Source organism: Acinonyx jubatus, chromosome C2 (genome assembly GCF_027475565.1).
Source record: "Acinonyx jubatus isolate Ajub_Pintada_27869175 chromosome C2, VMU_Ajub_asm_v1.0, whole genome shotgun sequence".
In the NCBI taxonomy this organism is placed as follows: Eukaryota; Metazoa; Chordata; class Mammalia; order Carnivora; family Felidae; genus Acinonyx; species Acinonyx jubatus.
Genome location: NC_069384.1, coordinates 131,095,509 through 131,121,768, shown reverse-complemented (window position 1 = coordinate 131,121,768; position 26,260 = coordinate 131,095,509). Strand labels below are relative to the sequence as shown.

The following is a 26,260-nucleotide window of genomic DNA, read 5'->3' as shown; positions in this document are numbered from 1 at the left end:
AGCAGGAACTCTGGCTCTGTCCCTTCAAAGCTTTGTCGAAACTCTATGAACTCATTTCTTCATTTGGAAGATAGAAGTGGGGGTGGGGGTAGGGGGGACACTATACTCCACCCAGGCCTGCTTTGTATTGTGTTTCCTATATGCATTCACACATTTATGTTAAGCTGACTTCTCATTTTTTGATTCACATTTCTTTGGTAAAATTGTCTATATCAGTAGTGATGCCTTTGGCTAAAAGTAACAGAAACTCCATTTCAACTGGTTCATACCTTAAAGGGGATTTACTGACTCATGCAACTAAAAGAGTCCAGATATACAATAGCCATCAAGTGTGGTTCCATCAGCCTCCAAACTGCCTCTCTATCATCTGCTTGGTCCCTCCCTCTTTTGTGGGTTCGCAGCATAGTCAGGCTGACGGCAAGGTGACCGTAGCATCTCCTGGCTTTGCAGTCTGGCCATAACAATGTCCAAAGAAGAGGGACCACTCCGCTCAGTAACACAGCTATTAAGAGTGAGACCTCTTAAACACTCTTTACCCTAGACAATAGATGTCACATGTGCACTGTAAAAAACTTGAAAAATAGAGACAAACAGATTGAAAATCGTAACTCAGTCACTCAGAAAACCACTCCTTTAGCATTTTTCTTCTAACGGGTTTTTGCAATTGTTAAGATTCTAGAGTGTTAGCAATTTTGAATCCTTTTTATTTAATATTATGTCATAATCATTTTCCACATCATTATAAATCTCTTGAAAATAGTACTTATAATGATGACACAGTGCTCAATTAATTTCATGTTCTAAAATGGAAAAAAAAAAAAGTGAGACCTCTTACCCTGAAACTCCTGCCAAACCTTCTATTGCATCATCTCATTGGCGAGAATTTGGTCAGATGCCCACCCCTGAACCAATCCCTTTGGCCTGAGGAATGTCACACGCTAACTGTCTAAGGTCTGGATTCCTAGACTTTTTCTGCGGCAAGGAGGGAAGATTATTCAGACCAATCAAGCCCACACTGCAACTGGAGGTGGAGTCAACTTCCCTAAACCTCAGGGCTGCATGGACCCAAACAAAACTCCCTGAACAAATCAGGGGGCCGCCAGAAACAGGCGAAAGGAAATGGAGGCTGGGTAAGCATCTTCAAAGTTCCTTCTGTACAAAATTACAGAATACCTATCTCATCTCATACCACTAAACAGGATACAGGCATGTCTGATAACCAGAGGCTGTAATGTTCACAGAGTTCAAGTCTGCCAGATCTTTATCTAACAAGGAAATGGGAAGCATGTAAACAGTGACCGCTCTGTGGGTAACCATCCACCAGCATACGTGAAGCCAATTGTTTCCACTCCATATGGGATACTAATCAGCTTAATTATGTGGGGGAAAAAAAAACAACTCAAGAACCAAAACTGCTCCAATGTTTCACCAGAGTTGGGGGAAAAAAAAAGGGGAAAAATATGCTTTCTTCAAACAGAACAGGAAAATGTTTGAAAGGAACGATCAAAAGTGAAATATTCTTTAATCGCTGGGTTTTTTTTCACCAGAGGAACATAAAAGATGTTGGAAAATATACTCTGTTCGGATAGAAAAATAGAGTGTTGGAAAAGATCAATCAGAGACTGAGCAGTTTTTAACTGTCAGTCGTTAATATCCATTTTTATTCTGCTACCAAATTTACACTCAGCATTTATATAATATTTGCAAAATACTATGTTTATCGGTTTTGTGGGTGTGGCAAGAAGTCTGTCAATCCAACCCTGCTTTTGGTCTCAAATTGACTTAGAAGAACAGTCGATCCATTCTTCCAACAAAACATCTATTGAGGGCCTCTGACGTACCAGGCTGCCCCGTGCCTGCTGCATAGTCACGTGGTCAGCCAGCTGCCTTCCTTACCTTTCACAGAAAGAGGGTGCCTTGGAGGCCATCATCCAAGGCCCTTCTTTTGAGCACCCTGATCCTTCCTCTGATGCCAGCTCAGATGGGTCACCGACTTATTAAGCTCCCACTACCAAGAAAGAACAGTACAAAATGCGTGATGTGAAGATAAAGAGAAATCATTAACATACCTCATATTCCTGGGACCTTCGCAACCTTTCTGGAGATATAGCACCACCAGGAAAGAAAGAAGAGCCCATCTTCTTTCAAAGAGTTGGTGAACTGACACCGGAAGGGTAGGTAGTGCAGGAGTAAACTATGTCCAGGTTAATATAATATGTGTGCAGGGTGGGAAGGGAGACTGGCATGAATGCAGAACAGTGGGAATGAACCACTAAAGGCTAAACTATGGAAGGCTTGGAAGTCAGATAGATTTAGACCCCATGGGCTAAGGAAAAGGGAAATGGTTTACATCTCAAAAGCAAGGCTGTGATCCAGTGCTTCCTCCCCCCACCCCCCCAAAATCCTGCCTGTTGAAGCAGCCAATGTGGTACAGTAGAAAGAGTAAAGCCTTTGGTGTCCAGCTAACCTAGGGTTGAATCCCGGGTCAACCACTTGCCAGCCACGTGACCTTGGGAAAACTACTTATCCTCCCTGAGCCTCGGTTTTCTCATGTAAATAAAGAAATGAAGCCCATGTTCTAAAGTTGTGCTGTCTAGTGAGGTAGACATAAGCTCTGTGTAGCTATTGCACTTGAAATGCAGCTGGTCCAAATTCAGACGTATGAAATGTACACCAGATTTGGAAAATTGAGTATGAAAAAGTAAAAAGAAAAATATCTCATAATTCTTTATATTGATTATATGCTGAAATGATAATGTTGGATATATTGGGTTAAATAAAATACATTATGGAAATTCATTTTATCTGTTTCTTTTTGCTTCTTGTAATGTAGCTATTGGAAACTTTAAAATTACATAGCTATAATGTTAGGCAAGGCAAGAAACAGTTCTTTTTTTCTGGTAGAAACTGGAAGTAGAATTTTGTTCCTTAATGTCTTTAAAATCAGTGAGCACAGTAATTTGTAAACATGGCCACAATTTCTATCAATGCCAGTTGGCCGTGTCCTCCTACTCAGACTCTGAGCTGAACTTGCTACTTGCTTTGCTGATGGGACTTGAGCAAACAGGGTGTGAGCAGAGGCTGTCAAAGTGCTTGTGCATCAGGGCTAACTCTCTTGTGTTCTTGGGAAACTCACAGCTAAATGAATAAACCCAAGCTAGCCTGCTGAATGACAAAAGATACATGGTCAAGTTTCCCCAATGCCCCAGCTGTCATGGAGCCAACCTCCAGACATGTAAGTAAGGCCATGCTAGGTCATCCAGCCCCAACTGAGCTGATCTAGCTGACCCATAGAATCATGAGAAATCATAAATGTTTATTGTTTTAATATAAGTTTTGGGGCATCTTGTGCAGCAAAACTTAGCTGGTAGAGTGTGGATGGGTCCATGACAGCCATGATATTCATAGAATCTTCACCAGAGTCTGGGGAAGAATGGAGACTAAAAAATTCCAGTTAATCTGGTCTCTGTTTGAGGGGAGAACTTCCAACTGCGTTCATACACACACATACACTCACACACACACACACACACACACACACACTCACAGAACTGACAGAAGAATTAGAAATGTGGGTGCAAACAGATTGAAGATCTCACACGGGATTTTCCAACCTTTTGGGGCATAAAGATTTCTTTTTCTGAGGGAAAAACACTTGGACACCTGTATTCTGGTAGTTGTTTATTAATATCTATCTATTGGCAGAGAACATATATAATGCCCAGAGAGCCCCTGCTGGTATTTACATGCATTTATGAAATTGAGATAAAAGAAGTCTTTCTAGATGGATCAGTTAAAATATGGTGCCACCTGGGGATGACTCAGCCCCAAAGTAGGACAAATGGCTCATGGAAAGGAATTGGGGTTCGTTTTCAACCCTTGTATGAGCCCCCTCATACAAGGCACTTTGGGCCAGGGGACAACCCATTTAACCATAGAGAAGCCCTGATGACCCAAAGACTCTATGGATTCAGTAAAGCCTTGAAATGAAACTGTGTTTGGCTCATAGGGACAGAATCTGGATGAATTTGAAAAATAGTCATTATTTTACTGAAAAAAAAAGCTTTGAGGTTTGAAATGGATTCAGACTCCTTGCCATAAACTTATACTTCCCCAAGGCTCTATAGTCCAGAGCTGGGTTCAGACAACTCAAGATCGTGTCTAATGGTCACAGTGGGGCAAGAGTGAGGGTGACATTGTCCATCTCTGGCCTGAACTCAGTTCACAGCTGCAGATCAAGTGTGAGTATTGGCAAAGGAAATACAGTGACAACTTACCACTTCGCCCCACATTGAAATCACGGGATATGATGCTAAATTAATCCTTTTACGTTTTGTTCACACGTATTTTTCTGTGAAAAAAAGATGCCTACAAGTGAATAATCTTAACATAAAATTCTGAGTTATTAATAGCACTTAGTTTGAGCCATGAGTTAATTTAGCCACTCAAGTGTCCCAGCGTAACCGAAATGTGCCATCTTAAAAACTGCTCCGGTGCATCAAGTTCCCCCAAAAGGGCACAGATTCCAAAGATGGGCATTGGAACATTATTCTATCTCTCCTCACATCCAACCAAACACTAAATTAAATACAGAAATATGCCTTCGTATCCGTTGACTGTTCTCTTGAGACTGTGTGATCCTCTGTAACGATGTCTTGTGTTTGCATGAGGCATTCGCTTTTTTAGAGCCCATTCATGAAACCACAAAACATAAACCATAGAACTATTTTAGACCGTTAAAATAAGTTTTTCTTTTCACAGTGATCTTATGGGATGACAGGGGCAAGCATTGCACTTTTGCCTGCTTCAGAGATGGGGGGAAATTGCAGGACAGAGACGGTATTCTCAAAAGTATTAGCAGAACTAGTCAGTGCCCAGCTCTCCCCACTAACATGTAGCTGCTTTATAAGGGGCAATAGGACATCCCAAGGACCATACTTTTCAACTCATTAGTTAACCCAAGCCAGTGGCGTGCTGGCAAATGTATAACAACTGAATCTCCAAGTGACAAAGCCGTGATTTGCACAACTTGCCAATTTCCATGGTATAAAGACGCCTATTGCAGCTGATACCCAGCTACTGCGTGATATCACCGAGTGCAGCTGGGGAGAGGTGCTCAGCAATACTCCATTATTTAATATTTCTGTACAATAGACCTAAGCAACCTCAAGAATGTGATAGTAGTAAAATGTAGTCAAATAATTAGTACATGATGAATTTGGAATATTTGTTACCTCCATTTTTAAATAGAATGTATTTAATTGTAAGTTCTTATAAGTTAATTTTTAATGATGGCCATATCACCCAATTCCTGAAAATTTAACAATTGTCTCTCACTTGTCAGGAGGAGCTAACTTCGCATGCTCCCCGCCCCCCCCCCCAGCCTTCCTTTCAAGTTATTTCAGTTTTAAAATAAAATACATATTACCCCTAGGGGGCACAGCCAGGGAGACACTTAACTCAGTCCTCCCCAACTAACACACATATTTTGACACTTTGTAGGTTGCACAAGCGAACGCATAGCAATTTGTAGATGGCCTGGGCTAAAAGTCAAAGACAAGTGCTAGAAGCAGAGGTCTGAGGACCATTGATAGCATTAAGGAATATGCACTGAGGAATGTTCATACAACCTTCCTGAAGACCAGAACAAAGAAAATCTGCCCTCCTGTTGCAGAAGAAGAGAGTACCTTTGGTCTGAATTATTCCGCTTTGGCTACTGACTGAACTAAACCAGATTATTACACAAGTTTCCATTTTCTTCTAGCTTGGCCTAAGGTTTATGTTTGGGACATAAAATATTAGCACTGGGAAAGATAGTAGTCAAGCCCGCCTCATCAGTTTACAGATGAGAAACCCAGCAGATGAGGGAATAGAGTAAGGCAAATAAGGTACTGGGGGTGCAAAATTTAAAGAGGCATGTATTCTCAGGATCAAGTGCAGTAAGGATCCAGTGTCTCCTTAAATTTTGCACTCGAGGCACCTCACTCGCTTCGCCTTCTCCTGGTCCTGAAACAAATGCCCAAAGAGGTCCAGTTTTCTCTGCTAGCTGGAACTAATACATATCCTTTAACCTCTGCTCTGGAATCTTCCCCCTCCAGTAGGCTACCCCCAGCTCTGGCCAACCTTTGGAGGGAAGACCTTCAAAACCACGCAGGAAGTTTTGTGCCCAGCTAGAGTAGCAGTTCTAGCTCTCAATCGAGGTGGCATAATAGAATATCCCCAGGGAGCCTTAACTGTTTCTGATTCCCGAGTGCCACTCAGATTTTAATTTCAGACTTGTTCTGAGATGGGCCCTGCATCATATTTTTTTATTTATTTTTATTTTTTTTAACGTTTATTCATTTTTGAGAGAGAGAGAGAGAGAGAGAGACAGACAGACAGAGCATTAGTGGGGGAGGGGCAGAGAGAGAGGGAGACACCGAATCCAAAGCAGGCTCCAGGTTCCGAGCTGTCAGCACAGACCCCGACGCGGGGCTTGAACTCACAAACCATGAGATCATGACCTGAGCTGAAGTCAGATGATTAACCGACTGAGCCACCCAGGTGCCCCTGTTTGTTTTTAAAGCTCCTCTGTGATTATTATATGCAGCCAAGGTTGAGAACCATTGCATAATAAAAACAATAATAATAATAACTGTCCAAATAAAAACCCAGATTAGTTAAGAAAGGGCAGGTTTTGTTTAAGCTGTGGTGTGGAACATCATTGTTTGTGTCCTTTCCCATTGGTATTGTTAATTCAGTACATTATCTGCATCCATAAAGAACTACCTTGTTTAAGAAAAAATGAAAATCAAACAAGCAGGTAGCACCTTGGCCTGCATTAAGACTGCACTGACTCCGTCCCACAGTGCAAGACCTCACCCACCACAAGGCAATCATAGTATTCCAACGGGTGGACTTTTGCACTCTCAGTGGGAAAAATGCAAAGCAATATATATACAAGGGTGGGGCACCTGGGTGGCTCAGTTGGTTAAGCATCTGACTTCCACTCAGGTCATGATCTCACTACTCGTGAGTTCAAGCCCCACATCGCGCTCTGTGCTAACAGCTTGGACCCTGAAGCCTGCTTCAGATTCTGTGTCTCCTTCTCTCTCTGCCCCTTCCTGCTCATGCTCTGTCTCTCTCTGTCTCTCAAAAATAAATAAATGTAAAAAAAAATTTTAATAAATGAACATTTAAAAAATATATATAAACAAGGGAAATATTTATTATTCTTTTTTTTAAATTTTTTTTTAACGTTTATTTATTTTTGAGACAGAGACAGAGCATGAACGGGGGAGGGGCAGAGAGAGAGGGAGACACAGAATCGGAAGCAGGCTTCAGGCTCTGAGCCATCAGCCCAGAGCCCGACGCGGAGCTCGAACTCACGGAGTGTGAGATCGTGACCTGAGCTGAAGTCGGACGCTTAACCGACTGAGCCACCCAGGCGCCCCTGAAATATTTATTACTCTTAAGAAGGAAAGCTACAAACTATTTCTGAGTACTGGTAAAATTATTTTCAATAGAACCATTTGACCAAACAATGACTTTGCTAATTTACAAATCACTCCTCTTAGTGATTGAGACACAGAGGATCCTCCAAAAGGAAGAGTGATTTTACCATTTTCATCAGTGTTTGTCAGAGATTTGAGAGCAAGAATTCTGCATTTATTCAAAAATATTCTAGACTATAGGCTTTTTAGTAACACGGGTATACCCAGAAATCCCTATTTCACTTGAGAAAATGTAAACTCTATGAATCAATTTGTGGTGGTGGTTCCCTGATTGCATACATTAGTCAAAACTCATAGAACTGTACATGCTAAAAGTGGTCAATCTCACTGTAAGTAAATAGCATCTCAATTTTTAAAAATTAAACATAGGGAGGGGCGCCTGGGTGGGTCAGTCAACTCTTGACTTAGACTCGGCCCCACGTGGTTCATGAAGTCCAGCCCCACATCGGGCTCTACGCTGACAGTGCGAAGCTTGTTTGGGATTCTCTCTCTCCTTCTCTCTCTGCCCCTCCTGTGTGTTCAATCTCTCTCTCTCTCTCTCTCTCTCTCTCTCTCTATCAAAATGGATGAATAAACTTAAAACATAAAATAAAATTGCTCTTCTGAAGGCATTGTTTGTACTGCAGGCCAGCATCTCTGAGACTAAAGACCCACTCAGTTGCCTGTGTAATCCTGGGTATCCCGTTTAAGCCCAAGTTATTCATCTTTGAGAACTAACAAAATCAGGTATTAGAAATCATGGTATCACTGAGTAGAATAAATTGTCTGTGAATTTAAATGCAACAATAGTAGAAAGTTTGCCATATGTCAGGCACTGTAATGAAATGATCAAACTTTTCTTTTCAACAGGACCACTCTGGCTTCTATGTTGAGAAGTGATAGAGGTGAAGGGAGGAAGGGGTGTGAACAAAGTGGAAGCAGGGAGGCCCATTAGAAGGGTATTGAAACACTCAGGTGAGAGATGGTGATGGTTTGGTCCGCAGTGGAGGTCGTGAAAGTGGTGGGACAAGGTTGCCGTTTGGATATTTTGAAGACAGAATCCATCATCTTTGCCGATAGATTGGATTTGAGGTGTTACAGAAAAAGAGGAGGCAAGAATGTCCTATAGATTTGAGCCCCTGAATAGCTAGAAGGATGGAGTTGCCATTTCCTGGGATGGGAAGATAAAAGAGAAGGAAATTGCAAAGGACAGAAGGTCAGGTGTTTGGCATGTTAAGAGTGAGATATCTACTAGCTGTCCAGTAGGGTTGTCAAATGGGCAAGTGGAGAAATGAGTCTGGAGTTCAGAGGAAGGGTCAGCACTGCAGGTGGGTAAGCTACAGCCATGACGCTGGAAAACTTACCATTGGATGAGGGAGGTAAGAAAGAGAAGAGGTCCAAGGACTGGGATCTGGGACACTGCAACATCAGAAGGTTGTGGAGGTAAAGAGCAGCCAGCAATGGACCGAGCAGGAGCAGCTAACAAGGTAAGAAGAGGGTGATATCCTGGAAGATGAGGGAAGACAGTGTATCTGTAGGGGGAAAGATCTACTGCATCAAAAAGAGCTCGGAGGTCAAACTTTTAGTGAGGCAACCTGAAGGCTGAGTGGCCGGTAGCCCTCCCTGGATCTCAGTCCAAGAGGCCACCCTTCCTTCCTCACTGTCAGCTTGCCCATTTCTATCTCTGTCACGTGTGTTATTACTCTCCCCTGTAGTCAGCTCCATTCTCTATCTTGAGCTCTCCTCTTGGTCATTTCACTATTTCCGGTGCCCTGTGTATGCTCAATAAATGGTTATTGACTAAACAAAAGATGAATGAGTGAGAAAATGGTCAGGGATGGGGATGGGACTGGAGAGAGGTTTATATGCCTCCCATCCCCAATATCTAAGGAAAATGAGTTGTCTTCAAGTGCCACAAGAGTCAGGGTTCAGTTGGAGCCTCTTCTCTTGGCTCACATGCACTGTTATATTTTCAGGAATTCTGATAGCTGGCTATTAAAAACAGCCATAATTAAAAACTACATTATGCAAACTTATACCCAAATAAATACATTAAATGCAAAGGTAATAAAATCTCCACTTCCCAAGGATTTCACTACATTTTACTATTCTCTGTGCTCTTGAGTTTACCACTTCTATTGTATCTGAATGGTGGAAACACTATAAAATGCGGTGCTATTGGATTCTTCTTCCCAACATCGCATTCGGTGGTATCATGTTGGTAGCTTGAAACAGAAACGGACTACGGTGAGAGTGCTTCCACCACAGACACAAGCGCTTTCTACAAATCACGGACCCCTCCCCCCAGTCTGTTGTTAAACCTTTGCCATCTTACCATTGGCAATGTTCTTTTATTATTATTTTTTTATTTGAGAGAGACAGAGAGAGAGAAAGTGCACGCATGCACCCATGGGGGGGGGGGCAGAGAGAGAGAGAGAGAGAATCTTTTTAAAAAAAATTTTTTTTAAATGTTCGTTCATCTTTGAGAGAGAGACAGACAGAGCATGAGCAGGGGAGGGGCAGAGAGAGAGGGAGACACAGAATCCAAAACAGGCTCCAGGCTCCGAGCTGACAGCACAGAGTCCAACACGGGGCTCGAACCCGGGAACGGCATGACCGGAGTGGAAGTCGAACACTCAACCGACTGAGCCACCCAGGTAAATATATATTTTTTTAGATGTTTATTTATTTATTTTGGGAGGGGAGGGGCAGAGAGTAAAAGAGAGAAAGAATCCCAAGCAGGCCCCATGCCCAGCACAGAGCCCGATTTGTGGCTTGATCTCACGACTCTGAGATCATGACCTGAGCAGAAATCAAGAGTTGGACGCTTAACCAACTGAGTGTCTCAGCCCCTGGTTGTTCTATATTTCCTATAACAACCTCCAGTAGGCGACCTTTCTTCAACGGGGGAAAAAAAGATCACTGAATTCTCTGAGAAAGCAACATTTTCTTCTTTGAATTTCTATCTTTTACTTGTGTGGATTGCAGGTGGACAAAACAACCAGTGGATTCACTGAATTCTTTTTCTCCCACCAGTGGTTTGATGGTTTGCAGACAGCTAGTGTGTAGCACCATCAATCAAAGAGGTTTCAACATCACTACTGATGACTTCTCTCCCAACCACCACCCTGCAGCCTCTTCCGCTGGATTCTTATGAGAGAAAGTTTAGATTTATAAAAATCACTCATTATTATTTAACTGGGTCGGCAGCTGAGCTGGTTATGAAACATGTGTCTGGATCGGAAATGTGGGTATAAACTGCCAGACTTTAGGGAATTAAAAAAAAAAACATATATGGTGAATGTGGAGGAGAGTAGGATTATTCCCTTTGAATGCTAAGATTCCAGCCTGATTCCTCTCCAGGTCTCTTTCCAGCTCCCGGATGATGCAATTCATCTCCCCACTGGAGTGCATTATGCTCTCTTTAAAGACCCAGAGCTAATGGAATGCTGAGAAAATCAATCCTTTCTTATTATGCAGGCCTGCTGTTTGGTAAATGGAAAGCAAATCCTTTCTTCTTCTAAGTAGGAAAAAAAAAAAAACCAAACTGGAGAGACACCTTGATTATATCCTCTGCATGTCCTGAATGAGAGTCTACACACAATATCTGTGCTTAACATACATTGAATTCAAGAAGGCCAGGTGCATATCCACTCACAATTCAATGGAGAGATGGCACACACACACACCCTATCTCTCTTTCTTTCTCTCTCTCCTCTGAAGAGGGCATATATCATAATGCAATACTTAGAAGGAGACGTATTAAATTGACATCTCACATCCATAGTAATTTTTTTACCATTTATTAGGCATTTACCATGTGCCAATTATCATGCTTTAAGCATACTTTTTTTTTTTAATTTATTTATTTTGAGAAAGAGAGAACAAGTGGGGGAGGGACAGAGAGAGGATCACAAGCAGGTTCCATGCTGTCAGCAAGGAACCCATGAACCGTGGGGCTTGGGCCCATGAGCCATGAGGTCATGACCTGAGCTGAAATCAAAAGTCATAGCCAACAGGTGCCCCTAAACATTTCTTTTAAACAACAACCTCAGTGGGGCGCCTGGGTGGCTCAGTCGGTTAAGCGGCCGACTTCGGCTCAGGTCATGATCTCGCAGTCTGTGGGTTCGAGCCCCGCGTCGGGCTCTGTGCTGACAGCTCAGAGCCTGGAGCCTGTTTCAGATTCTGTGTCTCCCTCTCTCTGACCCTCCCCCATTCATGCTCTGTCTCAAAAATAAATAAACATTAAAAAAAGAATTAAAAAAAATAAAAATAAAATAATAAACAACAACCTCAGTAAGTATATTCTATTTTTATCCCCATTTTACATTGAGCAAACTAGGTGAGATAAGTGGACTGAGGACACTGTTGGGAACACACTCTGGATTTAAGCCCAGTTCTGTCTGACTCTAAAACCAGGGCTCCTAAACTTAGTTCCATGCTGATGATCATGCCTCACTTAGAACTAACAAAGTGAAAAGCTATGGACAGTGTCAGATTTGATATAAGGATTCTGCTAAGAGTGAGAATACATTGCCTTGCAAAAAGATGAGCTCCCTGATACTGGAGGTATTCAAGAAAAAGTTGAAAGAACACTTCCTAGTGGAGGCTTCACCATTTGGTAGGCTTCTTGTTCTAAGAAGAATGGTTGGTCAAATCTGCTATTTCCCTAAGTGGATTTTTCACCAGAGAAACAGAGAACATATTTTTGGTAAGAAAGTTGACTGTTCTAGGGGCACCTGGGTGGTGGCTCAGTCAGTCAAGCGCCAACCTCGGCTCAGGTCGTGATCTTGTGGTTCATGAGTTCGAGCCCCGCGTTGGGCTCTGTGCTGACAGCTCAGAGCCTGGAGCCTGCTTCGGATTCTGTGTCTCCCTCTCTCTCTGCCCCTCCCACACTTGCACTCTGTCTCTCAAAAATAAATAAACATTAAAAAAAAAAGAGAAAGAAAGAAAGAAAGAAAAAAGGAAGGAAGTTGACTGCTCTACAAAACCAGACTAGAAATGATGGACAAAATGCAATGATTGGGCCATCATGAGGAAGGACTTCTTTTTAGTCCATGCAGTGAACCAGGCTTCGCTGAGAATGATGACCTTCTCTCCATGAGGTTGTTTATGGAAAAGCTGGTGACCACACATAGAGTTCCTTTTGCCTCTACCCTTGTCTTGGGGACTTTATTTTCTCTCACTTGTAGTTTTGCCCCATTTTCCTAACTGATCCATCCTCCAATCTCTCCACAACCTAGCCCATCCTCACACTGATCTGAGTTATCACCACCACCACCCATGGCAGTCTTACTTTTCACTCTCTTGCTTAAAGACTTGTTAGCTCACATTGGCAGGCTGAGTTCCCAGAGAAGCAGGACGAGACAGAGACCAGCAGGTCCGATGCTTACTCAGCAGAGCTCTTGACATGAACACCTGTGGCCAGGAGGAAAGGAGACAGGACTGGGCACACGGAGAAGTCATCACAGCAGAGCTGCAACTAATCCCAAGGGGGACTTTCGATACTGGGACGGCCCTTCAGAGTTCTCCTGAAGTGGGGTAAGATGGGTAGCCTCTTTCTACTCCTATGTAGACCAGTCATCAGATGTAGGCTGCTCCAGGAAGCTGCGCGAGTTCAGGCAAGGCGGCTGCCTTCAGGAAAGAGTGCAAGAGAACTGAGACACGGGGCCATGTGCTAGCAGCACTCCATGAAGCTTAAGCCCACCGGTCCTGAAAGGGGATCTGGGCAACACAGCACAGTGTATGCCAGTGGAACACACTCAACTCCTTGACCTGACGTGCAAGGCCCTTCGCAATCTAGCCCCCGCTACCTGCCCAGCCCCATCTTTCTCCATTCCCTATTGCTGAACACAGATCCATTCGACTTCTCAGGGGATTCTTCAATGTGCTGCCACTTTCATGATTTGTACATACGACTCGCTCTTTCTAGGATCCCCTTACCTGCTGTATTAGCTTCCTATGGCTGCTGTAACAAATTACCACAAACCATGTGCCTTAAAACAACACACATTTATTTCCTCACAGTCCTGGAGGTCCAAAGTCCAAACTTCAGTTCACCCAAGTCAAAATGAAGGTGTCAGCAGAGCCATGCTCCCTGAAAGCTCTGGGGAAGAATCCAACTGTCTTTTCCAGCCTCTAGAACTACATTCTTCGCATTCCTTGGCTCCAAGTTCCTTCCTTCGTCTTCAAAGCCAGCAGCAAAGTAAGTATCTTGCTTCATTGTCACCTTCACTTCTGCTGCTGTTACACCTATCTTTGTCGCCCTCTTATAAGGGTATTTGTGATTGCATTTGGGGGTCCACCGGGATAATATCGGACAACCTCTCCCACCTCGAGATACTTAATCACACCTGAAGGTCTCTTCTGTCATATAAAGGTAATGTTCGCAGACTCCAGGAAAAAGGACCTGGTTATCTTTGGGGGCCATTATTCTGCCTACCACACCTGCCTCGACCCACCTCCCTCTCTTTCAAGTCCTAGATCAAGTGTCACCTCTTCTGTGAAACTTACACTGACATTCTCAGGTAGCTTGAATTGGCACCGCATTGTCATCCCTCAGCACTCAGCCTATGTCTTCATTCAATCAGTTATGCTGTCATGCGTACTTCAGTCATGAAACGATGAATTCATTCATTCGTTGAGCACTTCCTATGTGCCAGGCGCTGTTATGAATTCTTGGGATTTGAACAGTGAACAAATGGGACAAAAGGCCCTGCCACTGTCTAGCTTCTATTCCAATGAAGGTGGACAGACAACTTAAAGTTAACATAAATAGTGTGTTAGAAAAAAACAAGTGGGCAAAAAAAAAAAAAAAAAAAAAAAAAGCAGGAGCATGAGCATGAGCGACAGCCAGGTATAGGAGAATAGGAATGTAGCGGAAGAAGATGGAAATAGTTGCAATTTAAAACAGGTGGCCAAGGAAGGCCTCAAGGAAATGGTGACATTTGAGTGAAGCCTCGAAGGAGATCTGGATGGATATCTGGCAGAAGAGCTTTCTCTAGGTAGAAGGAAGCACCAGCACCAAGGTTCTGAGGCTAGTGTATGGCTTACCTGTTTGGGGAGTAGAGAAGAGTTTCTAGAGCATTTTGTGCAGAGGGGTAATGTGATCTGTCTTTTAACAGGATCCCTTTCCTGGGGCTGCCACATATAGCCCTATGGGGTGTACATTCCACAGCACAGTCTAGTGGGTTCCGTTTACATTTTTAGTCCATGTACATAGACTATATGTGTAACAAAGAAACTATAATGGCTACTGGCTGAGAGAAAATGAAGGAGATGCCAGGGTGAAAGCAAGAAGACCAATGAAAAGGCCTTTATAATAATTCAGGCAATCTATCTACCGCTAGGCATCTCCAATGCCTAGAACAGTGCCTGGAACGTGGTAAGCAGACAAGAATAAAATGACTATCACATTTTATATCATAGTGTAAGCTAGACTTGAGGACTCACTCACTGGTTACTTCTTGGATTCATACTTTTTTTTTTTTTTAATTTTTTTTTTCAACGTTTATTTATTTTTGGGACAGAGAGAGACAGAGCATGAACAGGGGAGGGGCAGAGAGAGAGGGAGACACAGAATCAGAAACAGGCTCGAGGCTCCGAGCCATCAGCCCAGAGCCTGACGCGGGGCTCGAACTCACGGACCGCGAGATCGTGACCTGGCTGAAGTCGGACGCTTAACTGACTGCGCCACCCAGGCGCCCCTTGGATTCATACTCTTGAATGAAGGGGTAGACCAGATGATTTTTCAAATCTAAAATTCTGTCAACCCAACTGCCATCTGGGCTTCTCCATTAGGGTGTTCCACTATCATCTCCAATTCTACACGTTTAACCTGTATTTCTTTCTTTCTCCCCTCCCCACCTGAAAGAAGTTCCTCCTGGCTTTCCTCATCTGTTGATGGAGGCATCATTTTCCCACCTAGATTTGAAATCTGTTATTTTAACCAACTGTATCCAGGTCCAAGTCCTGGGACACCTCTTCTTTCAATTTCACTGCCCATAACCCAATCCTGCCCTCACCACGTCTCCCCAGGAGCCAAGAGCCCACAGTGGCGTCTCATTCTCTATCTGCCACCAAGTTTCTGCATTTGCGTCTTGCCATCCCTCCCCACCCCTCAGATGCTCTCCTGTCCTTTGCTGTACCTCCAGGACTTCCATCCAAGCTCAAGCCCTTTACGGTCCTTTGTCAGTCCCTATTGGCCCCATCCCTCTATGATCCCATTCTCCTTAAAATTTCTCTGCCCTGTGTGGCCTGGCATTTGGTAATATCTAGAGAGGAGGTGATGGGTAGGGGAAAGAATGCAAGCTTTGGGGGCAGTCAGATGGGAATAAAATCCCAGCTCAGCCATCTCCTAGTGTGGGGTCTTGGGAATTCATTCACATTCTCTGGGCCATCGTTTCTTCATATTAAAACTTTTTTAAAAAATTAAAACTTTAAAAAGTCTACTTCGTAGACCTGTGTGAGCGTCCAAAGATAATGTTTACAAAGCATCTTGTACACATTAGGCGCTTGGTAAATACTGATTCCTTCTTCCCTGCCTGCTGTCCCTTGCCCACAGCTCCCGTGCTTGTGTTTGGCATTTTGATTCCTTTCCCTACCACCTTATTGAATTCAGTTAAATTCTTATTTATAAGTAGATGTTAATAACACATTTATTTCAGCCCGGGTTAGAACACCAGATTTTGGAAAACCCTTTCTCAGTAATTACCTACTTTAGATATGTATCAAAATCACCTTACAATTGTCACTGTCAATTTTTTCAACTTATTTGGATATTTTCAAAAGCACTCTACAATAGAAGAGAATAGTGTAACGAACCTCTGTGTACCTGTGACCCAGCTCCAATAATTGTCAATTCTTAGCCAGTCTTGTTTCATCTATTACTCTAAATTTTTATTTCCGAAGCATTTTTCCCCAGAGTATTTTACAGCAAATCTCAGACATCATATTGTTCTACATATAAATAATTCACTAGGTATCTCTACTATGTACAGACTAGTCTCAGTTTGCTAGACCTGCCATAACAAAATACCATAGATTCAGTGACTTAAACAACAGAAATTTATTTTCTAACAGTTCTGGAATCTGTAAGTCCAAGATCAAGGCGTCAGCAGGTTTGGTTTCTCCTGAGGCCTCTCTCCTTGGCTTACAGATGGCCACCTTCTCTCTGTAACCCCACATGGCCTTTTCTCTGTGCCCATGCACTCATGGTATCTCTTCCTCTTCTTATAAGGACACCAGGCCTACTGGATTAGAGCTCCACCCTTATGATCTCATTTAATCTTAATTATTTCTTTAAAGGCCCTGTCTCCAAATATAGTCCCTTTGGGGGGTAGGGCTTCAACATTTAAATTTTGGGGGAACACAATTCAGTCCATAATAGGACTTCTCAAAAACATGATTGTAACATCATTATTATACCTAAAAAATAATAATAATTGCTTAATATTATCTAATATCCTGTCCTTGCTTAAACTTTCCTAGTTGCCCCCAAAAACATTTTAATCTTTTTTTAAGTTTTTTTTTTTTTTTTTTTGAGAGAGAGAGTGAGACAGAGCATGAGTGCAGGAGGGGCAGAGAGAGAGGGAGACACAGAATCCAAAGCCGGCTCCAGGCCCTGAGCTATCAGCACAGAGCCCGACGTGGGGCTTGAACTCACAGACTGCAAGATCATGACCTGAGCCGAAGTCAGACGCTTAACCAACTGAGCCACCCAGGTGAGCTGCTCCAAAAACATTTTTAAATTGTTTAAATTAAGATTCAAAACGGGACATATTGTTTTAGAAATACAGATTCCCAGGTCTTTACCCTGGAGTTGTGATTTAGCTTCCACCCAGCTGCCTCTTCAGGAGGCAGCCTCTGTGGAGTTATGATAATTTTTGACTGTAATGCTACCCCAATGGAAGTTTGGCCATAAATGTTTTAATCAAAATTATGCCAACATTGATAGATTTCTATCAAGAAACTAATTTCTACAATAAGTGTTTTGTTTGTTTTTGAAAGAGAGAGAGAATGACCAAGCAGGGGAGGGGCAGAGTGAGTTGGGGAAAGAGAATCTTAAGCAGGCTCCATGCCCAGCTTGGACATCAATTTGGGACTTGATCTCACAACCACAAGATCATGACCTGAGCCAAAATCAAGGGTCTGAGGCTTAGACAGAGCCACCCAGGTGCCCCTAGAATAAGTGTTTTCTTTACTGAAGTATAGTTGGCATACAATATCATATTCATTTCACATGTACGACATAGTGACTGACAATTAGATACATTATGCTGTGCTCACCACAGTAAGTGTAGTTATTATTGGCCACCATACAATGTTATTACAATATTATTGACTATATTCCCTATGCTGTACTTTTCATTCTTGTGATTTATTTATTTTATAAACGTGTGTGCCTCTTAATCTCCTTAATCTCCTCAACCTACTCTCCAACCTCTTCCTTTGCTGGCAACTACCAGTTTGGTCTCTCTATTTATGATTCTGTTTCTGATTTTTTGTTTGTTCACTTGTTTTGTTTTTTAAATTCCACATATAAGTGTAATCATATGGTATTTGTCTTTCTCTGTCTCACTTATTTCACTCAGCATAATATCCTCTAGGTTCATCCAGGTTGTCACAAAGGGCAAGATTTCTTCTCTTTTTTTATGTCTGAGTAATATTCCATTGCATATATGTATACATGACATCTTTATTCATTCATAGGGCTTGTTTCCTATCTTGGCTATTATAAATAATGCTGCAATAAACATAGGGGTGCATGTGTCTTTCTGAATTAGTTTTTTTGTTTTCTTCAGGTGAATATTGAGAAGTAAAATTACAGGATCATATGGTATTTCTATTTTTCATTTTTTGAGGGACCTCACATTGTTTTCCATAGTGGCTGCACCAGTTTATGTTCCCACCAACTGTGCATGAAGGTTCCCAGAACAAATGTCATTAAGTAATAAAATTCATTGATTCCCTAAGCACAATTCGTTTCCAGTTTTACCACTTTTATTATAGTTTATGGGACTTATTTTCATCAGCATTAATTCTTTTGCTGTTTAAATGTTACAAGGAAATCTGATTCAGGTTTTCATCCGTGTCAAATCTTCCCAATTATAACATCTGCCTTTCATTTTGTGGCCATTATTTCTACTAAATCCAATTTTTTCCCCAGTCAGATTTGGGTGTCTACATTTTGGTCAAGGTTGGATTCTTCAGGCCATTTTTTCCCCAGTATGTAGTTTTAGCTGTTGTTACTCTTATTTTGTGGTGGTTATTTCCATCAGGAATATTCATTATTACTTGGTAATAGGCTGAGAGCTTAGATTTATTTCTTTACTTATCCATGAAAAAATGCTATGTATCTAAGACATAGCAAGGGAGATAAAGTGTAGGAGTCAGAAAATGACAAAAAGAGACACACACAGGGGAGACAGATTGAGACAGAAGCTGCAGCTATCTTGAGATACTGTTTGCTAAGCTCTCTGAGGGGTCTGAATGTCCTGAGGGTCAAAATGGCGAGATTAAAACAATATGGAGACCGCAGTATGGTTGTTGAGCATGGGCTAGGCAAATAATTCCAGGACTTTAAATCCTAGGAAGTTAAACACGCAGTGTTACTCACCCCGCCTCCTCCCCCTTTTATGGCTCTTTTTATTTCCTTCTTATCCTTGCCTTGGGACTGAATTTTAGCCCTCTGCTCTTCTTGAACTTCAGACTGACCACAGCCTGCCCCAAACCTCTGTTCCTTATCTTCCATTGTTCATAAAGCACCTTTATCAGTGGTGACCTCCCACATGGTTTTATCAATGTCTAGCACAGTGCCCTACATGCAGTGAATGTCCAATAATTACCTGTTACTGGTTTATCTTAAAGTATCACCCTTCTGATTTAAACTCCCATACGCTAGGCCACTGTTAACAAAATCCAAACACATCTAACTCGACCTACCACTTCCTGGGGCTTAAGTGGGTGGATGGAGCCAGATTCGGCAATTCTGAACTGTTGGGGGGCCTCTCAATCTGTCTGCAGAATTGAAGCTTGAAAAGTTTTATTTTTTGCCGACGTTCCCTAGCAAATGCCTGCTGCACACCCACACACTTAGCCAGCAAGAAGAGAAGAGCTGTTGCAAGAATTGTTCCCTCTGGGACCAATCACCACAGGGGCAGCCCTCCCTGAAGATTCGTCCAGCGGGGGGCCTCCAGTCCCTCTAGTCCAGCCCCCCAGCTGCCATCCGCAGAAGCTCAGAAGGAGGAGGTATTGAGGGGAGGTGCAGAGAAGGGCTACAAATGGCAGCTCCTGGAGGGAGAGTGAGGCCCTGGAGGAGTGACCTTGTGGAGGCCAGGAGGAGGGACACAGAAACCAAGCCAACAGAGAGACAAGTAGATAAGGAGGAGACTACAGGGCTAGGTTTTTGCAGATGTCTTAAATGGCTTGGAATGGCGGCACCCAAAACGTAAACTGTGTGATTACAGCGTTAAAACCTGAGGATTAGCAAAAGAAAACAGAAGTAACAAGAGAGATCTGCTGGCATTTAAGGGAATAGGAGAAACAAGACTGAGACGGGCTAGACTTGATGTTTCTCACACTCGGCTGCAGGTTGAGATCGCCTAGGGAGATTTAAAAAGACTGAGGCCTGGGTCCCACCCCAAGAGACTTAGTTAATTGGTTTGGGGTGGGTTCTGGGCATCCAGATTTTGTAAACGCTCCCCAAGGGGTTCTAAAGTACAGCCAGCTGAGATCAACTGAGCTACACTGAAGACCGAAAAGGAAATACAATCTGCTGTGTCTTCTGTGGCCCCGCAATGCAAGAGAGAAGGACCTTGGGCCGGACCCCCTTGGTGTCTGTGGCCAGCTGTGTGTCTCAGTGGAGACAGCTGAGCATGTGCATCTCAAAGTCTTGGTTCTGGTTTGGGCTTGACCACCACCGTGGCTGGTGTGACCTTGGACAATGGGAGTCCTGGTCGGAGAAGACCTGAGCTCACCCTGTGCTGGGCTGGTCACTTCTCCCTGCCTGCACTTCCCTCACATAATCTCCAGCTCTGAAACATTTCAAGTCTCTACTTTCATTAAAATAGCCCAGTCACTTCTAGTTCAACAGATTTTTTTTTCATGAATTATTCAAACTTGGGAGTTGAATGTTGAAAATAACATGTTCGAGTTGTCCTCATTAGGAAGCTTTTAGCTGCGGATCTCCTGTCTTCCACTATATTTACAAAGCCAGGTATCCGCAGTTTTGGGGATGAACGCAGTCAATCATTTACAAAGTCTCTAGAGAATTCCACATGGAACTAAAGTAAGTAATAAAACCCACACAATAAACAGAAATGGTGCAACAAAGGGAGCAATAAGGAGCAGCCGTGGGCACCCACAGCCTTCAGTAAGCCTCTCGTCCTCGCTGGGCTTCTGTTTCACTTATGTTCATGAATGTCTATTTCCTGCCCACCTTGTAGAAGGGGAATTAAACAGATGACAGTTGCCCTTGAAGGATCCCTAATCTGGGGGATTGTGGCAGACTCATAAATAGCCAATGATAAGGGAATATGAATGAGAGGCAGAATGTGGTACAGGCTTTTAACATCTGACTTTCTCCTTGACTTTTAACCATGAAGCAGTAAATCAGAGGAAGCAGAAGGTGGGACTGAGCGATGACACCCCTCAGAGGGGCCCCAGAGCCTCTGCCTGTGGGACACCACAAAATCATCACAGACGTTGCCACGTTCCAGACAACACAGGGCTTCATTGCAATTGCGTCTTTAGATGGAATTGCTAAAGTGTGGAAATGAAAACCTAGTGGTCTGTATAATTTGTAATAAACTTATAAATATATTGTAACTCTAGAAGAAAGGTATTTCTAGAGAACAGAAGTGAGATAAGATTCATTTGCTTGGTTTTCAAGATCATTCTCCTTAAAGGGGTGCGTGGCTCAGTCGGTTAAGTGTCCGACTTCGGCTCAGGTCACGATCACACACAGTCTGTGAGTTCGAGCCCCGTGTCGGGCCCCGTGCTGACAGTTCAGAGCCTGGAGCCTGCTTCAGATTCTATGTCTCCCTCTCTCTCCTCTCCTCCCCTACTCGCACTCTCTCTCTCTCTGGCTCTCAAAAATGAATAAATGTTAAAAAAAAATTTTTTTAAAAAGATCATTCTCCTTATTATTACTTCATGATTAAATAAATCCCACCCAGGACAGTGGAGAAAGTTATATCTGGTGACTGTGTTCATGCATATCTCTGCAAGAATCAGCAGACAGTAATATCTGGAATTTTCACAGTATATGTCAAGGAGGTGCGGAAATTAAAATGCTAAGACATTTATGATATCATTTTACTTTGCATTGGAAAAGATGGTTGTAAGCTGTCATAATGTAAACCAGTAATACCTGACCTCTAGTGTGCATGGGAATCACATGTAAGCTCGGCTAAAACACTGATGGTCCCACCCCCAGGATTTTTGATTCAGTAAGCCTGGGCCGGAGCTGGAGTATTCGCATTTCTAACAATTTCCCAGCTGTTGCTGCTGCTGCTGCTGCTGCTGCTGCTGCTAAGGGACCACACTTTGGAAACTGCCAATAAGGGTATATAATTTCACTATACAAAATGCTGTGCAAGGCAGGAAAAAAAATGCATTTGAGGACTCTCAGTGCTGTGCTTCTGCTCTACTGTGTGATCTCTCTTGTCTATGCATGTTGTGACTTAGCTCTCATAACCTATAACACTGATCTGTGGTTGATCAGCAGTAGGGAAATGTGTCTCTTCTTGGCCACCATCATCTTAAAGTATTATTGGCATATAAGTGCTATTGTAAAATCTGAAATTTGGCTCATCGGTGCAGATTATTTTTCTGCCAGTATCTTCACGAGTGAATGAGATGATTTTTAAGAACTTGCCCTGGGCTAGAATCCCATGATTTTATGAAGCAATGATTTTTAAGAAGCACTGTCCATTTGTTTTGGAAGGAGGAGGAAAATCTGTTATATACATCCATTCAGCTACTTATGTGCTAAGCCTCATTTAATTCTCTTGTGGCCCTTCGAGCTGCTGGCCATCTTAGAGATAGAGACATAGAAGTTCACAGAGCTTAGGTAACTTGTCTGCATCCCTCAGCTAATGAGTGATGGAGCAGATTTTGAACTCTGGGCAGTCCTTGCTCTGTCCAGCACACTGTGGGCTTTTCTGCCGTGGAGGCAAAGTGAGAATGATGTCGGGGAAATGCTCCTTCCCACGGACTTCTGCTCCCAAACACCACTGCCACTTGGGTGTTTGTGCCCAAGAGGGAAGCTTTGGTGCCAGGCCCCCTTGTTTAGAGGTCTGGAATCCCACACACATGGAGAGTGAATGTGGGGCCAGGAGGGAGGGCGGAGGGCTAGGCCAAGCTCAGATAGCACAACTGTCAACCCAGCAAAAAATACAGAGAAAGGCGAAAACATTTCAAAAATACAACCACAGCCATTTTCTTCTTGTTAGAGCCAGTAGCTTTTGACCCTCGATGTGAATGGGCTTTTATTTTCCGTAAAAAAAAAAAAAAAAAAAAGGAAAAAAAAAGCTATTCTATTTGCAGCTCCCCTAATGACAGTGTTCACAGGGATGATGGGAGGAAACCTCTCCGTGACACAGGCGGGTCTTGCCAATCTTAACATCAAGTGATTCAAAATCACAGGCTGGAATGAAACTCAGGGAGGAAAACAGACCTACCCAAATCTGACCATTAGCGAGAAGGAAGTAAGAGCTATCAACCAACACTTACCAAGGGTCCCTTAGGGGCCATCTAGTCTTACATAAGCAGCTTTTCAAATTATTTGGAATCAGAAAGCCCAGCTCAGCCAGTCCCATAGGCTGCTAGAAACCCAACCAGCAGACTTCGTAGAGAACGGAAGCCAGCAGCATTAGCAGCAGACGCTGAAGAGGTATTTAAATGATAGCCTACCCTAGGAAGGAGCCCACGCGGAGAACACGGACAGATTCCAGGCTACGAAGCCACGTTCTTCCGGGAGGGGAGTGGCGGTGGTCCAGCTCAGTGTTTCTCAGACTTGAATGTGCTTGCAAATCACCCTGAGATTCCATCAAATGCAGATTCTGATTCCGTAGGTCTGGAGTAGGCCCAAGAGTCTGCATTTCTACCCAGCTCCCAGTTGATGCCAATGCTGCCTGTCCACAGACCACACTACAATAGCAAGAATCTGGACAACTTTCCATGTGAGTCTTGAGTTCTTACGGGAGTCAATTTTCAGATCCTCAAAGCCCGTTTTTCCTCTTTTCTCAAATCTACCTAAGAAAAAATGAGGTCAAAGTTGTACGTTCCTCTTGTGAAATGGACTTCTTTCCACCTTACAGAGCAAAGGCCCTCCTCCTTGCATCTTACATCTTAGGGAATACATTGCCTCCTGTGCAAAACCCACCAGGTTCCCTGGTAAAGCAACAATGTGAAACATCGATGTTATGATGAGAAACTGACTCACTGTAATAAATGGTTACAAACATTTTCACAAGTCAAAGAGTATTGATTCATTGCTTGCAACAAAGTTGAAGGAGATGTCAATTATCCACTGAGTGTTCTTTTAAAATAATCTTGAGGGGCGCCTGGGTGGCTCCATGGATTAAGAGTCCACTCTTCCTTTCAGCTCAGGTCATGACCTCAAGGTTTGTGAGTTTGAGCCCCTGATCAGGCTCTGCACTGACAGCCCGCAGGGAGTCTGCTTGGAATTCTCTCTCTCTCTCTCTCTCTCTCTCTGTCCCTCCCCCACTTGTGCACGGGCGCAGACACACACACACACACACACACACACACACACACACACACACACACGCTCTCTCTCTCTCTCTCTCAAAATAAATACATTAATAGAAAAATAAATTTAGGGGCGCCTGGGTGGCTCAGTCGGTTAAGTGCCGACTTCAGCTCAGGTCACGATCTCGCGATCTCGCGGTCCGTGAGCTCCAGCCCCGCGTTGTGCTCTGGGCTGATGGCTCAGAGCATGGAGCCTGCTTCTGATTCTGTGTCTCCCTCTCTCTCTGCTCCTCCCCCGTTCATGCTCTGTCTCTGTCTCTGTCTCAAAAATAAATAAACGTTAATAATAATAATAATAATAAATTTTGAGGAGAAAACAACCACGAAGTGATTTTGAACATTTAACTCAAAAAAATTCAAAGAACTAAAATGACATTTCTATAACAAAACTTCCAATCCCACTGCTTAAATATGAACAAAATATCTCAGCATTTACATATTTTAAAAAACAAAAAAAAAATTGGGGTGCCTGGGTGGCTTAGTCAGTTGACTGTCCGACTTTTGCTCAGGTCATGATCTCACATCTCGTGAGTTCGAGCCCACAACAGGCTCTGGGCTGACAGCTCAGAGCCTACGGCCTGTTTTGGATTCTGTCTCCTCCTCTCTCTCTGCCCCTCCCCCACTCGCTCTCCGTCTGTCTCTCTCTCTCTAATATAAATAATTTTTTTTTAAATTAAATAACATAAAAATAAAAAATGAAAAAATAGAATGAGTACTGATGCTGAAACCTATTCCATTTTGGCAATTTTATTAGTAGTCAACATGGAAATATTATTTAATTTGTTTTAAAAAGCAGAGCAATGTAAATAAAGAAAATATCTATCTTATGAAAAGATCTGTTTCCAATAAACATTTTGTTTAAAAATAATAATTACCCAAACACATTTATGTTGTTTTCATAATTTGTATACCAGTGATGACTGTATGACTCAACCCAGAAGAAATGTGTTAACACTTAGAGACTTATAGGCTCTGAGTTTACATATATTATTTTGTTATAGAAAAAGATGACACAAATTATGTTTCATAAGGATAAAGTTTTATGAGGTAAAAGAAGGGAAATAGGAATCAAAGAGAAGAAAGAATGATGCAACGTTTAAGAACCTGTTCTTCTATTTCTAAAATGATGCTGATGTCAAATCACCATGGTATACAGGTTCCATTGGAAGCATTTTTAAAAATCATATAAAAGTCTTGTTTTAAATGTCAATACTTTATGAAGAGTTTGCCCTTGTGTATTTTTATCACATGATTATATATCAAATTACCATAGAATATAGATTCCATTGGAAACAGTTTTTGAACTGTGCAAAAGGTTTGTTTTAAAATATCAGCATTTAGGGGTGCCTGGGTAGCTTAGCTGGTCGAGCATCCAACTGTTGATTTTGGCTCAGGTCATGATCTCACAGTTCATGGGACCAAGTCCCACATCAGGCTCCAAGCTGACAGTGGGGAACCTACTTGGGATTCTCTTTCTCCCTCTCTCTCCACCACTCACACTCAATCTCTCTTTCAAAATAACTAAATAAACTTAAAAAAAATAAAAAATAATAAAATGTTGGTATTCATAATAAGCAGACACTTGCACTCTTTACAACTACTTAAACTCATAACAAAATGTAAATGAAAATTATGAACTATACATAGTTTTTCATATTTTCTCTAACAAGTTCATAGCAAAACAAACAAAAAGTTTGAAGACCACATGTCTGAAATCTTTTCCTCTGATCTTCAAGGCGCATCAGGGCATATCAACACACAGAGTCATCTTGTCTGCTATGAAGCCCTCTCAGGCAAGCAGAGCAACCCCCTTGTGACCTCGTGCCTCCAAGTCTGCCCAAGACCTGATTCCAACCTCACACTGTCATCCCGCAGTGCGATTACCTCTAACTCCTGTTCACATCCTCTCCAGCAGCTCCTTAGCCCAGGCATGAAGAAGCAACTCAATGCTGGCAGACAGATGAAGGATGGATGGATACATGCATACATGGACAGATTGCAGCCTACGTAGT

At 42.7% G+C, this 26,260-nt stretch overlaps 1 long non-coding RNA gene across 15 annotated transcripts in view; it reads right to left on the bottom strand.

The window, feature by feature from the left end:
* The window catches only part of LOC106971594 (uncharacterized), a 46,701-nt gene that overhangs the window by 4,750 nt on the left and 15,691 nt on the right, over window positions 1-26,260 (bottom strand). For 12 of the 15 annotated variants that reach the window (XR_008297994.1, XR_008298002.1, XR_008298004.1 and 9 more), the window contains one exon: window positions 1,897-2,008. This is a non-coding gene — a long non-coding RNA (uncharacterized LOC106971594). Of the gene's footprint in view, window positions 1-1,896; window positions 2,009-8,836; window positions 8,979-12,768; window positions 14,928-15,168; window positions 23,730-26,260 lie in introns of all 15 variants that reach the window. The other 3 variants (XR_008297998.1, XR_008297999.1, XR_008298001.1) reach the window with 3 other exon arrangements.